Here is a 16,850-nt window from a genome sequence, read left to right on the forward strand (position 1 = left end):
AGAATCAGCTCTATTAACACCTTGACGAAAACTTCACATAGTTGGGAGAGATGGAGGGATGGAGGGAGGGAGGGAATAAGTGATGGAAAGGAAGAAAGGAGGGAAAATGACATGCTGGCTGTCAGGGATCTGACAACCCATGTTCCCCCCTACTGTGGCAGGGCTGTGAGATGCTTAACCATCACGGAAGATGTTCTTTAAACGCAACCCTCTGGTTCCCTCTTTCCTCTTCACTGTGCGTGTGTGTGTGTGTTTCATCACTTTGAGCACCTGCCCCACCGAAGGTCTGTGCATGGCTCTGGTGTGTATGTGTTATGTATGTAGGCCATCACTGCCGTGTAATATGGCCCAGCTAGCATGTCCATTAAGAGAGAGAGGATTAAAGACCATAATTGGTTAAAGAAAGTTGTGATAAATAAAAAGGACACTGTACCAGTGTCTTAAGGACCAAAAAATTGACAGCCGTGCCATATAGATTGCAAAATAGTTTTTGGACGTACCGAATCCATGGCTGGTTTATGAACAGATATACGCAAAACAATGCCGGATTTAAAACATATCATTTTTCAATTTAAATTATTATACAGAATTCTTGCAACCCACAGAATGTTATTTATATGAGGGATACAACCTTCCCAGCTCTGCAGATTTTGCTGTGAAGAGGCAGAATCATTAGATCATTTGTTTTTGTACTGTCCATGTGTAGCTTGTTTTTGGTCACAGGTCCAGGAATGGCTGAAGAATTGCAATATTTACCTAGAACTAACGCTGCAGACAGCAATACTGGGTGATCTGAAAAGTCATAGTCAATCGATCAATAATATAATAATTATTTCAGCAAAACATTTTCTTTTCAATTTACAATCTTTAGGAACAATGAGAACAGAAAGGTTCAGTACTTTTGTGAAGCATCACAGTACAGTTGGAAAAATATATGGCAAATAGAAATACAATATGGATGGTGTTAAGAGATAGATGGGAGGGGTTGAATGGAGCTGAAGGGTGGGACTAATAACAACAAAAGAACAAATGTAAAACATACTGTGCCCGTAAACCGTATACAGTGGGGGAAATAAGTATTTGATCCCCTGCTGATTTTGTACGTTTGCCCACTGACAAAGAAAGGATCAGTCTATAATTTTAATGGTAGGTTTATTTGAACAGTGAGAGACAGAATAACAACAAAAATATCCAGAATAACGCATGTCAAAAATGTTATAAATTGATTTGCATTTTAATGAGGGAAATAAGTATTTGACCCCCTCTCAATCAGAAAGATTTCTGGCTCCCAGGTGTCTTTTATACAGGTAACGAGCTGAGATTAGGAGCACACTCTTAAAGGGAGTGTTCCTAACCACAGCTTGTTACCTGTAAAAAAGACACCTGTCCACAGAAGCAATCAATCAATCAGATTCCAAACTCTCCACCATGGCCAAGACCAAAGAGCTCTCCAATGATGTCAGGGACAAGATTGTAGACCTACACAAGGCTGGAATGGGCTACAAGACCATCGCCAAGCAGCTTGGTGAGAAGGTGACAACATTTGGTGCGATTATTCGCAAATGGAAGAAACACAAAAGAACTGTCAATCTCCCTCGGCCTGGGGCTCCATGCAAGATCTCACCTCGTGGAGTTGCAATGATCATGAGAACGGTGAGAAATCAGCCCAGAACTACACGGGAGGATCTTGTCAATGATCTCAAGTCAGCTGGGACCATAGTCACCAAGAAAACAATTGGTAACACACTACGCCGTGAAGGACTGAAATCCTGCAGCGCCCGCAAGGTCCCCCTGCTCAAGAATACATATACATGCCAGTCTGAAGTTTGCCAATGAACATCTGAATGACTCAGAGGACAACTGGTGAAAGTGTTGTGGTCAGATGAGACCAAAATGGAGCTCTTTGACATCAACTCAACTTGCCGTGTTTGGAGGAGGAGGAATGCTGCCTATGACCCCAAGAACACCATCTCCACCGTCAAACATGGAAGTGGACACATTATGCTTTGGGGGTGTTTTTCTGCTAAGGGGACAGGACAACTTCACCGCATCAAAGGGACGATGGATGGGGCCATGTACCGTCAAATCTTGGGTGAGAACCTCCTTCCCTCAGCCAAGGCATTGAAAATGGGTCGTGGATGGGTATTCCAGCATGACAATGACCCAAAACACACGGCCAAGGCAACAAAGGAGTGGCTCAAGAAGAAGCACATTAAGGTCCTGTAGTGGCCAAGCCAGTCACCAGACCTTAATCCCATAGAAAATCTGTGTAGGGAGCTGAAGGTTCGAGTTGCCAAACGTCAGCCTCGAAACCTTAATGACTTGGAGAAGATCTGCAAAGAGGAGTGGGACAAAATCCCTCCTGAGATGTGTGCAAACCTGGTGGCCAACTACAAGAAACGTCTGACCTCTGTGATTGCCAACAAGAGTTTTGCCACCAAGTACTAAGTCATGTTTTGCAGAGGGGTCACATACTTATTTCCCTCATTAAAATGCAAATCATTTTATAACATTTTTGACATGCGTTTTTCTGGATTTTTTTGTTTTTATTCTGTCTCTCACTGTTCAAATAAACCTACTATTAAAATGATAGACTGATCATTTCTTTGTAAGTGGGCAAACGTACAAAATCAGCAGGGGATGAAATACTTTTTTCCCCCACTGTATAGGTTTAAGAACTTTTTTGAAAGAGCACAGTTTGAAATATATGGCAAATAGAAATCAAGCCGGATGGACATTATAAATATATGAGAGAGGTTGAGGTTAGAGGAAGGACAAGAGTTTAAAACAAACAAAATAAAACAATTGTAAAATAGACTGTTTCCATAAAATGTATATAGTATGTATAAGCTGGAAATACAGGCCTAAGCGTTGTTGTTCACTAGTTTGCTACAATTGGGGGAGGGGTGGTAGGGTTGGAGGATAATAAAGGAAATCTGTGTGTGTGTACCGTTCAAAGGTTTGAGGTCACTTAGAAATTCTCTTCCTATTTTGGTTAGAGCCAGTTTGTGCTGTTCTGTGAAGGGAGTAGTACACAGCGTTGTACGAGATCTTCAGTTTCTTGGCAATTTCTCACAAGGAATAGTCTTAATTTCTCAGAACAATAATAGACTGACGAGTTTCAGAAGAAAGTTCTTTGTTTCTGGCCATTTTGAGCCTGTAATCGAACCCACAAATGCTGATGATCCAGATACTCAACTAGTTTAAAGAAGGCCAGTTTTATTGCTTCTTTAATCAGGACAACAGTTTTAAGCTGGGCTAGCATAATTGCAAAAGGGTTTTCTAATGATCAGTTAGCCTTTTAAAATGATCAACTTGGATTAGCTAACACAACGTGCCATTTGAACACAGGAGTGATGGTTGTTGATAATTGGCCTCTGTACGCCTATGTAGATATTCCATTAAAAATCTGCCATTTCCAGCTACAATAGTCATTTACAACATTATCATTAACTACACTGTATTTCTGATCAATTTGATGTTATTTTAATGGACAAAAATGTGCTTTTCTTTCACTGAGGGAGAGAGAGGGATAGGAAAAGAACATTCTAAGCTTTAGTGCAGCAGCCTGTTACGACTGTTACTATGCATTCCTGTGAGGCGGTGGTTGGGAATTAACAACATTGGAGATGAGAGCTGAATGGGGAAGCCCATGATGCTAGGGGGCCTTCCAAAAGAACTTTGACACACACTGCATGCTGGCTAATTACCCCTGGATGCCTAGCCCCTAGATCCTATGCCCTTGCTCACTAGCTCCTAGTTCCTTTCCTCTTGTTCCTACCCCCATCTCACAAGCCTCTAGTTCCTAGCTTCAAGTTCCCAACCCCTCTCTCACTAGCCACTAGTTCCTACCCCCTCTCTCACTCGCCACTAGTTCCTAGCCCCTCTCTCACTTGCCTCTAGTTCCTACCCCCTCTCTCACTAGCCACTAGTTCCTACCCCCTCTCTCACTAGCCACTAGTTCCTACCCCCTCTCTCACTAGCCACTAGTTCCTACCCCCTCTCTCACTAGCCACTAGTTCCTACCCCCTCTCTCTCTAGCCACTAGTTCCTACCCCCTCTCTCACTAGCCACTAGTTCCTACCCCCTCTCTCACTAGCCACTAGTTCCTACCCCTCTCTCACTAGCCACTAGTTCCTACCCCTCTCTCACTAGCCACTAGTTCCTACCCCCTCTCTCACTAGCCACTAGTTCCTACCCCCTCTCTCACTAGCCACTAGTTCCTACCCCCTCTCTCACTAGCCACTAGTTCCTCCCCCCTCTCTCACTAGCCACTTGTTCCTACCCCTCTCTCACTAGCCACTAGTTCCTACCCCCTCTCTCACTAGCCACTAGTTCCTACCCCCTCTCTCACTAGCCACTAGTTCCTACCCCCTCTCTCACTAGCCACTAGTTCCTAACCTTCTCTCACTAGCCACTAGTTCCTACCCCCTCTCTCACTAGCCACTAGTTCCTACCCCCTCTCTCACTAGCCACTAGTTCCTACCCCTCTCTCACTAGCCACTAGTTCCTACCCCCTCTCTCACTAGCCACTAGTTCCTACCCCCTCTCTCACTAGCCACTAGTTCCTACCCCTCTCTCACTAGCCACTAGTTCCTACCCCCTCTCTCACTAGCCACTAGTTCCTACCCCCTCTCTCACTAGCCACTAGTTCCTACCCCCTCTCTCACTAGCCACTAGTTCCTACCCCTCTCTCACTAGCCACTAGTTCCTACCCCTCTCTCACTAGCCACTAGTTCCTACCCCCTCTCTCACTAGCCACTAGTTCCTACCCCCTCTCTCACTAGCCACTAGTTCCTACCCCCTCTCTCACTAGCCACTAGTTCCTACCCCCTCTCTCACTAGCCACTAGTTCCTAACCTTCTCTCACTAGCCACTAGTTCCTACCCCCTCTCTCACTAGCCACTAGTTCCTACCCCCTCTCTCACTAGCTACTAGTTCCTACCCCCTCTCTCACTAGCCACTAGTTCCTACCCCCTCTCTCACTAGCCACTAGTTCCTACCCCTCTCTCACTAGCCACTAGTTCCTACCCCCTCTCTCACTAGCCACTAGTTCCTACCCCCTCTCTCACTAGCCTCTAGTTCCTACCCCCTCTCTCACTAGCCACTAGTTCCTAACCTTCTCTCACTAGCCACTAGTTCCTACCCCTCTCTCACTAGCAACTAGTTCCTACCCCCTCTCTCACTAGCCACTAGTTCCTACCCCCTCTCTCACTAGCCACTAGTTACTACCCCCTCTCTCACTAGCCACTAGTTCCTACCCCCTCTCTCACTAGCCACTAGTTCCTACCCCCTCTCTCACTAGCCACTAGTTACTAACCCTTCTCTCACCAGCCTCTAGTTCCTACCCCCTCTCTCACTTGCTACTAGTTCCTACCCCCTCTCTCACTAGCAGCTAGTTCCTACCCCTCTCTCACTAGCCACTAGTTCCTACCCCCTCTCTCACTAGCCACTAGTTACTAACCCTTCTCTCACCAGCCTCTAGTTCCTAGTCTCTAGGTACTAACCCTTCTCTCACTAGTCTCTAGTTACTAACCCTTCTCTCACTAGTCTCTAGTTACTAACCCTTCTCTCACTAGTCTCTAGTTCCTAGTCTCTAGTTCCTAACCCTTCTCTCACTAGTCTCTAGTTCCTAGTCTCTAGTTCCTAACCCTTCTCTCACTAGTCTCTAGTTACTAACCCTTCTCTCACTAGTCTCTAGTTCCTAGTCTCTAGTTCCTAACCCTTCTCTCACTAGTCTCTAGTTCCTAACCCTTCTCTCACTAGTCTCTAGTTCCTAGTCTCTAGTTACTAACCCTTCTCTCACTAGTCTCTAGTTCCTAACCCTTCTCTCACTAGTCTCTAGTTCCTAACCCTTCTCTCACTAGTCTCTAGTTACTAACCCTTCTCTCACTAGTCTCTAGTTCCTAGTCTCTAGTTCCTAACCCTTCTCTCACTAGTCTCTAGTTCCTAGTCTCTAGTTACTAACCCTTCTCTCACTAGTCTCTAGTTACTAACCCTTCTCTCACTAGTCTCTAGTTCCTAGTCTCTAGTTACTAACCCTTCTCTCACTAGTCTCTAGTTCCTAACCCTTCTCTCACTAGTCTCTAGTTACTAACCCTTCTCTCACTAGTCTCTAGTTCCTAGTCTCTAGTTCCTAACCCTTCTCTCACTAGTCTCTAGTTACTAACCCTTCTCTCACTAGTCTCTAGTTACTAACCCTTCTCTCACTAGTCTCTAGTTCCTAGTCTCTAGTTACTAACCCTTCTCTCACTAGTCTCTAGTTCCTTGTCTCTAGTTACTAACCCTTCTCTCATAACTAGCCTCTAGTTCCTAGTTACTAACCCTTCTCTCACTAGTCTCTAGTTACTAACCCTTCTCTCACTAGTCTCTAGTTCCTAGTCTCTAGTTCCTAACCCTTCTCTCACTAGTCTCTAGTTCCTAGTCTCTAGTTACTAACCCTTCTCTCACTAGTCTCTAGTTCCTAGTCTCTAGTTACTAACCCTTCTCTCACTAGTCTCTAGTTCCTAGTCTCTAGTTACTAACCCTTCTCTCACTAGTCTCTAGTTACTAACCCTTCTCTCACTAGTCTCTAGTTCCTAGTCTCTAGTTCCTAACCCTTCTCTCACTAGTCTCTAGTTCCTAGTCTCTAGTTACTAACCCTTCTCTCACTAGTCTCTAGTTCCTAGTCTCTAGTTACTAACCCTTCTCTCACTAGTCTCTAGTTCCTAGTCTCTAGTTACTAACCCTTCTCTCACTAGTCTCTAGTTACTAACCCTTCTCTCACTAGTCTCTAGTTACTAACCCTTCTCTCACTAGTCTCTAGTTACTAACCCTTCTCTCACTAGTCTCTAGTTACTAACCCTTCTCTCACTAGTCTCTAGTTCCTAGTCTCTAGTTACTAACCCTTCTCTCACTAGTCTCTAGTTCCTAGTCTCTAGTTCCTAACCCCTCTCTCACTAGCCACTGGCTCCTACCCCCTCTCTCACTGGCCTTGAGTTCCTAACCCCTCTCTCACTAGAAACTAGTTCTTAGCCCCTCTCTCACTGTCCTCTAGTCCCTAGGCATTCACTAGTGCATATCAGGAAGGGTTGGCTAGGGATCTGAAAGGGATCATAGCTTATCTTGCACGTATGAATTTCTCCTATCATCTGAGAAAATCTCTCCCTGCAACTTCGGCTGTATATTTTCTTAACACTTGAAAGCAGAAAGACAGAGAGAGAAAACGATAGAAGATATATATATAGAGAGAGGGGGGCGGCATAGAAAGATAATTCGATATTCATCTCTTTGAGGGGTTTGAATGAGACAAGGGATGAGATGGTTTGGATAAATTGTCGGTACCTGGTTGACTGTAGATTGTTCTTCAGTATTTAGAACCATGTATTCATTATTCCTGTAGAGGAGGGAAGGTGACCACAAAATACATATTCATATTCCCCTCTGTTTCTCACCCATCATTATCTCCTTCATTCATAACCTTAAATAATAACCTTAAATAACACACCGCTGATACATTGGGGGTTGGCCTGCTGGGAGGGTGGTACTGTAGGTGTCAGTGAGATGCATGTACACACACATACACACACACACACACACATTGTACCTTATTGTGAGCTTAATATGGATGTTCATCTTTCCCTTTCAAGACGATTCAATACATATCTAGATACAGTACATTGGCTCCGATACGATACAGGAACGAGATGTTTTAGTTTGAAACGATTCGGTGCAATTCAGTTTGATAAGATAGCGAATCGATGTGATACGATTTGATGCACTAACATTTGTTGCATAAACACATTCATTTCTATTCTAAATCAAATCTGCTGTTGGTGGAGCTCATGAGCTGGGCCTCTCTGAGCTGGGCCTCTCTGAGCTGGGCCTCTCTGAGCTGGGCCTCTCTGAGCTGGGCCTCTCTGAGCTGGGCCTCTCTGAGCTGCATCTGTCAGAGCTGACGTGTGTGTGTGTGTGTGTGTGTGTGTGTGTGTGTGTGTGTGTGTGTGTGTGTGTGTGTGTGTGTGTGTGTGTGTGTGTGTGTGTGTGTGTGTGTGTAAATTATGTATGTCTATGGTGTGAGTACTATTTAGGCCCCTGATCAGAGCCATAAAGGAGACTAGACATCTACCACACCACTACCAGATTAGAGCCATAAGGGAGATTGGAATCTACCACCCCACTACCACTATCAGATTAGAGCCATAAGGGAGACTAGGAATCTACCACCCCACTACCACTATCAGATTAGAGCCATAAGGGAGACTAGGAATCTACCACCCCACTACTACTGTCAGATTAGAGCCATAAATGAGACTAGACATCTACCACCCCACTACCACTATCAGATTAGAGCCATAAGGGAGACTAGACATCTACCACCCCACTACCACATTAGAGCCATAAGGGAGACTAGACATCTACCACCCCACTACCACATTAGAGCCATAAGGGAGACTAGATATCTACCACCCCACTACCACATTAGAGCCATAAGGGAGACTAGACATCTACCACCCCACTACCACATTAGAGCCATAAGGGAGACTAGACATCTACCACCCCACTACCACATTAGAGCCATAAGGGAGACTAGACATCTACCACCCTACTACCACATTAGAGCCATAAAGGAGACTAGACATCTACCACCCCACTACCACATTAGAGCCATAAGGGAGACTAGATATCTACCACCCCACTACCACATTAGAGCCATAAAGGAGACTAGACATCTACCACCCCACTACCACATTAGAGCCATAAAGGAGACTAGACATCTACCACCCCACTACCACATTAGAGCCATAAGGGAGACTAGACATCTACCACCCCACTACCACATTAGAGCCATAAAGGAGACTAGACATCTACCACCCCACTACCACTATCAGATTAGAGCCATAAGGGAGACTAGACATCTACCAACCCACTACCACTATCAGATTAGTGCACCTAGCAAAGTGATTCCTGTCCTTGTTATGAAATGAAACTTTACCCTTTATATCTAAAAATGACCATATACACTGATTGTTTAAAGCACAACCAAAACTATTGCTGATGGTGAACCTGAACAATCAAAATAAAATCTATTGTAAACGCTGGTCTGCAGGTAGGCTATAACCAGGTGAGAGTTGTATTGTAAACGCTGTTCTGCAGGTAGGCTATGACCAGGTGAGAGTTGTATTGTAAACGCTGTTCTGCAGGTAGGCTATAACCAGGTGAGAGTTGTATTGTAAACGCAGTTCTGCAGGTAGGCTATAACCAGGTGAGAGTTGTATTGTAAACGCTGTTCTGCAGGTAAACTATAACCAGGTGAGAGTTGTATTGTAAACGCTGTTCTGCAGGTAGGCTATAACCAGGTGAGAGTTGTATTGTAAACGCTGTGCTGCAGGTAGGCTATAACCAGGTGAGAGTTGTATTGTAAACGCTGTTCTGCAGGTAGACTCTAACCAGGTGAGAGTTGTATTGTAAACGCTGTTCTGCAGGTAGGCTATAACCAGGTGAGAGTTGTATTGTAAACGCTGTTCTGCAGGTAGGTGTAATGGGCGTCGTAAGGATTGGACCAAGGTGCAGCGGGAACGTGTATACTCATCTTCTTTATTAACTCAAAAGAAGGAAAAACAAACAAATCACGTATACAAAACAACGAACGACACTGAACAGTCCTGTCAGGTGCACAGACACAAAACAGGAAACAACTACCCACAAATCCCATTACAAAAACACCCCTATACATAGGACCTACAATCAGAAGCAACGAGGAACAGCTGCCTCCAATTGAAGGTCAAACCAATGAACTAAACATAAAAATAGAAAGACTAGAACTAACATAGAAATACACTTACATAGAACATAGAGCAAAAAAAAACGGAACACATAAAACAAACACCCCTCTTACATAAGCACATAGCCCAACAAACCCCGAACCACATAAAACAAACACCCCCTGCCACGTCCTGACCAAACTACAATAACAAATAACCCCTTTACTGGTCAGGACGTGACAGTAGGCTATAACCAGTTGAGAGTTGTATTGTAAACGCTGTTCTGGAGGTAGGCTATAACCAGATGAGAGTTGTATTGTAAACGCTGTTCTGCAAGTAGGCTATGACCATTTGAGAGTTGTATTGTAAACGCTGTTCTGCAGGTAGACTATAACCAGGTGAGAGTTGTATTGTAAACGCTGTTCTGCAGGTAGGCTATGACCAGGTGAGAGTTGTATTGTAAATGCTGTTCTGCAGGTAGGCTATGACCATTTGAGAGTTGTATTGTAAACGCTGTTCTGCAGGTAGACTATAACCAGGTGAGAGTTGTATTGTAAACGCTGTTCTGCAGGTAGGCTATAACCAGGTGAGAGTTGTATTGTAAACGCTGTTCTGCAGGTAGGCTATAACCAGGTGAGAGTTGTATTGTAAACGCTGTTCTGCAGGTAGGCTATGACCAGGTGAGAGTTGTATTGTAAACGCTGTTCTGCAGGTAGGCTATAACCAGGTGAGAGTTGTATTGTAAACGCTGTTCTGCAGGTAGGCTATGACCAGGTGAGAGTTGTATTGTAAACGCTGTTCTGCAGGTAGGCTATAACCAGGTGAGAGTTGTATTGTAAACGCTGTTCTGCAGGTAGGCTATAACCAGGTGAGAGTTGTATTGTAAACGCTGTTCTGCAGGTAGGCTATGACCAGATGAGAGTTGTATTGTAAACGCTGTTCTGCAGGTAGGCTATAACCAGGTGAGAGTTGTATTGTAAACGCTGTTCTGCAGGTAGGCTATGACCAGATGAGAGTTGTATTGTAAACGCTGTTCTGCAGGTAGGCTATGACCAGGTGAGAGTTGTCTCCGGTAGCTTACTTTTATTCCTGTAAAACACCATTTTCAACAGCGCATAGATAACAATAACGTAGCAAATGACACAGGTTGTCAAATAATAAAGGCTAATCTCATAAAGGCTAATATCACGTTCAGCATGATAACTGACTGTCAACACAGTTACATGCAGTTCCACACTGAAGGAGAGGACACATCAGTTGTCATAAAAAATATATATATTTTCAGAAGGAAAAATAATGTAAAATGAGCAACAACAAAAAATGGAAATAGACGAATCCTAACGTTTGAATCAAACTTCTGACAGATGCATGCTACATTTGGATTGTTTGGGTTCTGCGGACCGATGCTGTCATATCTGGGGGACCATATTTGGGGGACCAAAGCGTATCAGTGACTTGTTACATCCCTAGAGCTTAATTAAGTAAAGTTAGTTTTTTAGTGGCACAGAACAGTTGAGCGCCACACAACTCAATGAAAGAGAGAGGGAGGGATGCAATGGAGACTTGGAGAGGGTTGTGTCCTCTCTCTGTGCTGTCTGTAGAGTGCATAACCCTCTCCACTCCTGTTATGCTTATAGAGCGCAGGATGCTGTCTAGCCACAAAGCATTAGACTTAGAGCACACTACCAGACCATAAACAATACCTGTTTCGACATTCATACACACCCCCATGCCCACAGACACAACACAGACACGCCACAGACACACAAGTAGGTGATGACGCACATGCACAATGCACACACACACACACACACACACACACACACACACACACACTGGCACAGAGTCAGGCGGAAGACTGAAGCTATATTTCTCTCTCTCTCTCTCTCTCTCTCTCTCTCTCTCTGTCCCTCTCTCTCTCTGTCCCTCTCTCTCTCTGTCCCCCTCTCTCTGCCCCCTCTCTCTCCCTCTCTCTCCCTCTCTCTCTCCCTCCCTCCCTCCCTCCCTCCCTCCCTCCCTCCCTCCCTCCCTCCCCCTCCCTCCCTCCCTCCCTCCCTCCCTCCCTCCCTCCCTCCCTCCCTCCCTCCCTCCCTCCCTCCCCCTCCCTCCCTCTCTCCCTCCCTCTCTCTCCCCTCCTCCTCTCTCTCTCTCTCTCTCTCTCTCTCCCCTATCTCCTTCTCTCCCCCCTCTGCCCCCCCTCTCAGTTGATGTTTTCCCTCTATGTGTTGGAATTACATGTCACAACGAATAAGGCTGTCTCACTCTTAACACCGCTGGGGGACTGTGTGTGTGTGTGTGTGTGTGTGTGTGTGTGTGTGTGTGTGTGTGTGTGTGTGTGTGTGTGTGTGTGTGTGTGTGTGTGTGTGTGTGTGTGTGTGTGTGTGTGTGTGTGTGTGTGTGTGTGTGTGTGTGTGTGACAGCAGTGCAATCACATTAATACACCCACAGATTCCCTTTAATGAATGTCTATGTATGTAATCTCTTTGTATTCTGAACGGATAGCCCGGGATCTTTGTTCAAAATGTGATGTACATTATTTTTCCATTATAAATGACCTTTCTCTTTCTCTCCCTCTCTCCTTTCTTTCTGCAATCATTGAAGGAAGTTGAGGTAAGTAATTGATTCATCCTTACACTTTTATAACTCCATTTTGAAATTCACTACGATACTCTGATAAGGTACAGAGAGGAAGCGAGTGAATACGTGCATCTGAAATATTATTTGGAGATAACTCTCTCTCACAGTGGAAACACAATGGCATGCGATGCCCGACACTTGATGCAGTGCGGTATGTCCCTCTGGGCTTGCTGTAGTGCTGATACATGTATGTTAACAAGCCACTTCAAAACAGTCAGTGTAAAAGATAGGAGACACAGTAGAGATAATAGACTAGTTCAACGTGGCAGCTGTAAAGGTCCGCTGTAGAGAGGGTGAAACACCTTGATGTGATGAGGAGGATCCGAAGAGATTAGTAGCTGAGTTCAGCTTCACTGTGGCTCCATCCAAAATGGCACCCTATTTCCTACACTCTTAGAAAAAAAAGGGTTCCAAAAGGGTTATTCAGCTATCCCCATAGGATAACCTTTTTTGGTTCCAGGTAGAACCCTTTTGGGTTTAATGTAGAACTCTCTGTGGAAAGGGTTCTAGATGGAACCCAAAATGGTTCTACCTGGAACCGAAAGAGTTCTACATGTACCTGGAACCAAAAAGGGTTCTTCAAAGGCTTCTCCTATTGGGACAGCCGTTGAACCCTTTTAGGTTCTAGATAGCACCTTTTTTTCGAAGTGTGTATATACAGTTGAAGTCGGAAGTTTACATACACCTTGCCAAATGCATTTAAACTCAGTTTTTCACAATTCCTGACATTTAATCCTTGTAAAAATTCCCTATTTTAGGTAAGTTAGGATCACCACTTTACATTAAGAATGTGAAATGTCAGAATAATAGTAGAGAGTGATTTATTTCAGCTTTTATTTCTTTCATCACATTCCCAGTGGGTCAGAAGTTTACATACACTCAATTAGTATTTGGTAGCATTGCCTTTGAATTGTTGAACTTGGGTCAAACATTTCGGGTAGCCTTCCTCATGCTTCCTACAATAAGTTGGGTGAATTTTGGCCCGTTCCTCTTGTCAGAGCTGGTGTAACTGAGTCAGGTTTGTAGGCCTCCTTGCTCACACATGCTTTTTCAGTTCTGCCCACACATTTTCTATGGGATTGAGGTCAGGGCTTTGTGATGGCCACTCCAATACCTTGACTTTGTTGTCCTTCAGCCATTTTGCCACAACTTTAGAAGTATGCTTGGGTTCATTGTCCATTTTGAAGACTCATTTGCGATCAAGCTTTAACTTCCTGACTGATGTCTTGAGATGTTGCTTCAATATAGCCACTTAATTTCCCTTCCTCATGATGCCATCTATTTTGTGAAGTGCACCAGTCCCTCCTGCAGCAAAGCACCCCCACAACATGATGCTGCCACCCCCGTGCTTCACGGTTGGGATGGTGTTCTTTGGCTTCTAAACCTCCCCCTTTTTCCTCCAAACATAACGGGGGTCATTATGGCCAAACAGTTCTATTTTTGTTTCATCAGACCAGAGGACATTTCTCCAAAAAGTACGATCTTTGTCCCCATGTGCAGTTGCAAACCATAGTCTGGCTTTTTTTTATGGCGGTTTTGGAGCAGTGGCTTCTTCCTTGCTGAGCAGCCTTTCAGGTTATGTCGATATAGGACTCGTTTTACTGTGGATATAGATACTTTTGTACCTGTTTCGTCCAGCATCTTCACAATGTCCTTTGCTGTTGTTCTGGGATTGATTTGCACTTTTCGCACCAAAGTACATTAATCTCTGGGAGACAGAACACATCTCCTTCCTGAGCGGTATGACGGCTGTGTGGTCCCATGGTGTTTATACTTGCGTACTATTGTTTGTACAGATGAACGTGGTACCTTCAGGCGTTTGGAAATTGCTCCCAAGGATGAACCAGACTTGTGGAGGTCTATAATTTTTTTATCTGAGGTCTTGGCTGATTTCTTTTGATTTTCCCATGATGTCAAGCAAAGAGGCACTTTGTTTGAAGGTAGGCCTTGAAATACATCCACAGGTACACCTCCAATTGACTCTAAAGCCATGACATAATTTTCTGGAATTTTCCAAGCTGTTTAAAGGCACAGTCAACTTAGTGTATGTAAACTTCTGACCCACTGAAATTGTGATACAGTGAATTATAAGTGAAATAATCTGTCTGTAAACAATTGTTGGAAAAATGTATTGTGTCATGCACACAGTAGAAGTCCTAACTGACTTGACAAAACTATAGATTGTTAACAAGAAATGTGTGGAGTGGTTGAAAAACGAGTTTTAATGACTCCAACCTAAGTGTATGTAAACTTCTGACTTCAACTGTAGTGCACTACTTTTGACCAGAGGCCATTTGGGATGCATTCCAAGGTTGATTGTATCCAACCGCAGTAAGATCCCTTCCTGAGGTGAGTCCAGTCGTATACCGTGGTATCGTACCCTGGAGCCATTTACCACTGTGTTTGTCTGTGCTATTATCTTGGCTGGATAGCAGCTTGGTGCAGAGGGAGGGGTGGAGAGGATGAGACGAGGGCAGTAGTGATGGAGATGATGGGCTCCCACATAAATGGTGTTTGGTTAAATCATGTCTTTGTCACAGTTATTGCTTTCTGTAACATTAGACTTCACACGTTGAAGCCGATAAAGGATAATTGCGTCTGGGAGAGAAAATGAGGACAGAGAAGAGAAGAAAGAGGGAGAGACGTGGAAATGAGAGGAATGGAGAGGGAGGGATTGAGAGAGAGACCAGCGGGACCATTTAATTGGGCATCGCGACCTCATATCAAACTAATGGACTTATTAGCTCAAACCTTAACTCCAGTCATTTGTAAAACAGGAAGTTGTGGAGGGAGAGTCGTGCTTATTGCTTTTCCTAGGAAATTCTCAGATCCCTCCCTCTCTTCTCTCTCTTGCTCCCCTCCTCTCTGCACACTGTTCCCCTCCCTCCCTCCTCTCCTCCATCCCTCCTCTCCTCCCTCCCTCCTCTCCTCCATCTCTCCTCTACTCTAATCAAGCATTATATGCTGTATTGAGCGGGAGACAGACCCTGCTCATAACCACAATAGGGGGTCTCACAGTGGCTCTGCCACAATCACTCAACCACTCTCCCTCCCTGGTGATGCTGGTAACATTGTCTAGCCATCAGTATGTGTCGTTGTGTCTGTTTGAATCTCTGTACACCTCTTACTGTTCCTCCCTGTCCCTCCTCTTTTTCTCTCTTTCGCTGCAATGGTTTGGGTTTAGGGCTAGCGGAGTGTGTGTGTGTGCGTGTGTGTGTGTGTTAGTGTCTATCAGTAGTTCCAGCCTTGTCTCTCTGAGCCAAACCCGAACGCTGTTCCCACTGAGAGCAGCTCAACAGACTGGCATTACAGAGCTGGCCAACTCACTACATTATCCCTGGCCCCACGGTCCCCCAACTCTCTACATTATCCCTGGCCCCACTGTCCCCCAACTCACTACATTATCCCTGGCCCCACTGTCCCCCAACTCACTACATTATCCCTGGCCCCACTGTCCCCCAACTCACTACATTATCTCTGGCCCCACTGTCCCCCAACTCTCTACATTATCCCTGGCCCCACTGTCCCCCAACTCACTACATTATCCCTGGCCCCACTGTCCCCCAACTCACTACATTATCCCTGGCCCCACTGTCCCCCAACTCACTACATTATCCCTGGCCCCACTGTCCCCCAACTCACTACATTATCCCTGGCCCCACTGTCCCCCAACTCACTACATTATCCCTGGCCCCACTGTCCTCCAACTCTCTCTAACTGTTCCAACTCTCTCTAACTGTTCCAACTCTCTCTAACTGTTCCAACTCTCTCTAACTGTTCCAACTCTCTCTAACTGTTCCAACTCTCTCTTACTGTTCCAACTCTCTCTTACTATTCCAACTCTCTCTAACTGTTCCAACTCTCTCTAACTGTTCCAACTCTCTCTAACTGTTCCAACTCTATCCAACTGTCCCCCAACTCTCTCTAACTGTTCCAACTCTCTCTTACTGTTCCAACTCTCTCTAACTGTTCCAACTCTATCCAACTGTCCCCCAACTCTCTCTAACTGTTCCAACTCTCTCTTACTGTTCCAACTCTCTCTTACTATTCCAACTCTCTCTAACTGTTCCAACTCTCTCTAACTGTTCCAACTCTCTCTAACTGTTCCAACTATATCCAGCTGTCCCCCAACTCTCTCTTACTGTTCCAACTCCTCTCTAACTGTTCCAACTCCTCTCAAACTGTTCCAACTCTCTCTTACTGTCCCAACTCCTCTCTAACTGTCCCAACTCCTCTCTAACTGTTCCAACTCTCTCTAACTATCCCAACTCTATCCAACTGTCCTCCAACTCTCTCTTAGTGTTCCAACTCTCTCTAACTGTTCCAACTCTCTCTTAGTGTTCCAACTCTCTCTAACTGTCCCAACTCTCTCTAACTGTTCCAACTCTCTCTAACTGTTCCAACTCTATCCAACTGTCCCCCAACTCTCTCTAACTGTTCCAACTCTCTCTTACTGTTCCAACTCTCTCT

At 44.9% G+C, this 16,850-nt stretch overlaps 1 protein-coding gene across 1 annotated transcript in view; it reads left to right on the top strand.

The window, feature by feature from the left end:
• Nucleotides 1-16,850, top strand: part of LOC106611816 (testican-1) — a 334,714-nt gene that overhangs the window by 141,754 nt on the left and 176,110 nt on the right. The window lies entirely within an intron of this gene.

The sequence above is a fragment of the Salmo salar genome, chromosome 09 (genome assembly GCF_965601325.2).
Source record: "Salmo salar chromosome 09, fSalSal1, whole genome shotgun sequence".
Classification (NCBI taxonomy): Eukaryota; Metazoa; Chordata; class Actinopteri; order Salmoniformes; family Salmonidae; genus Salmo; species Salmo salar.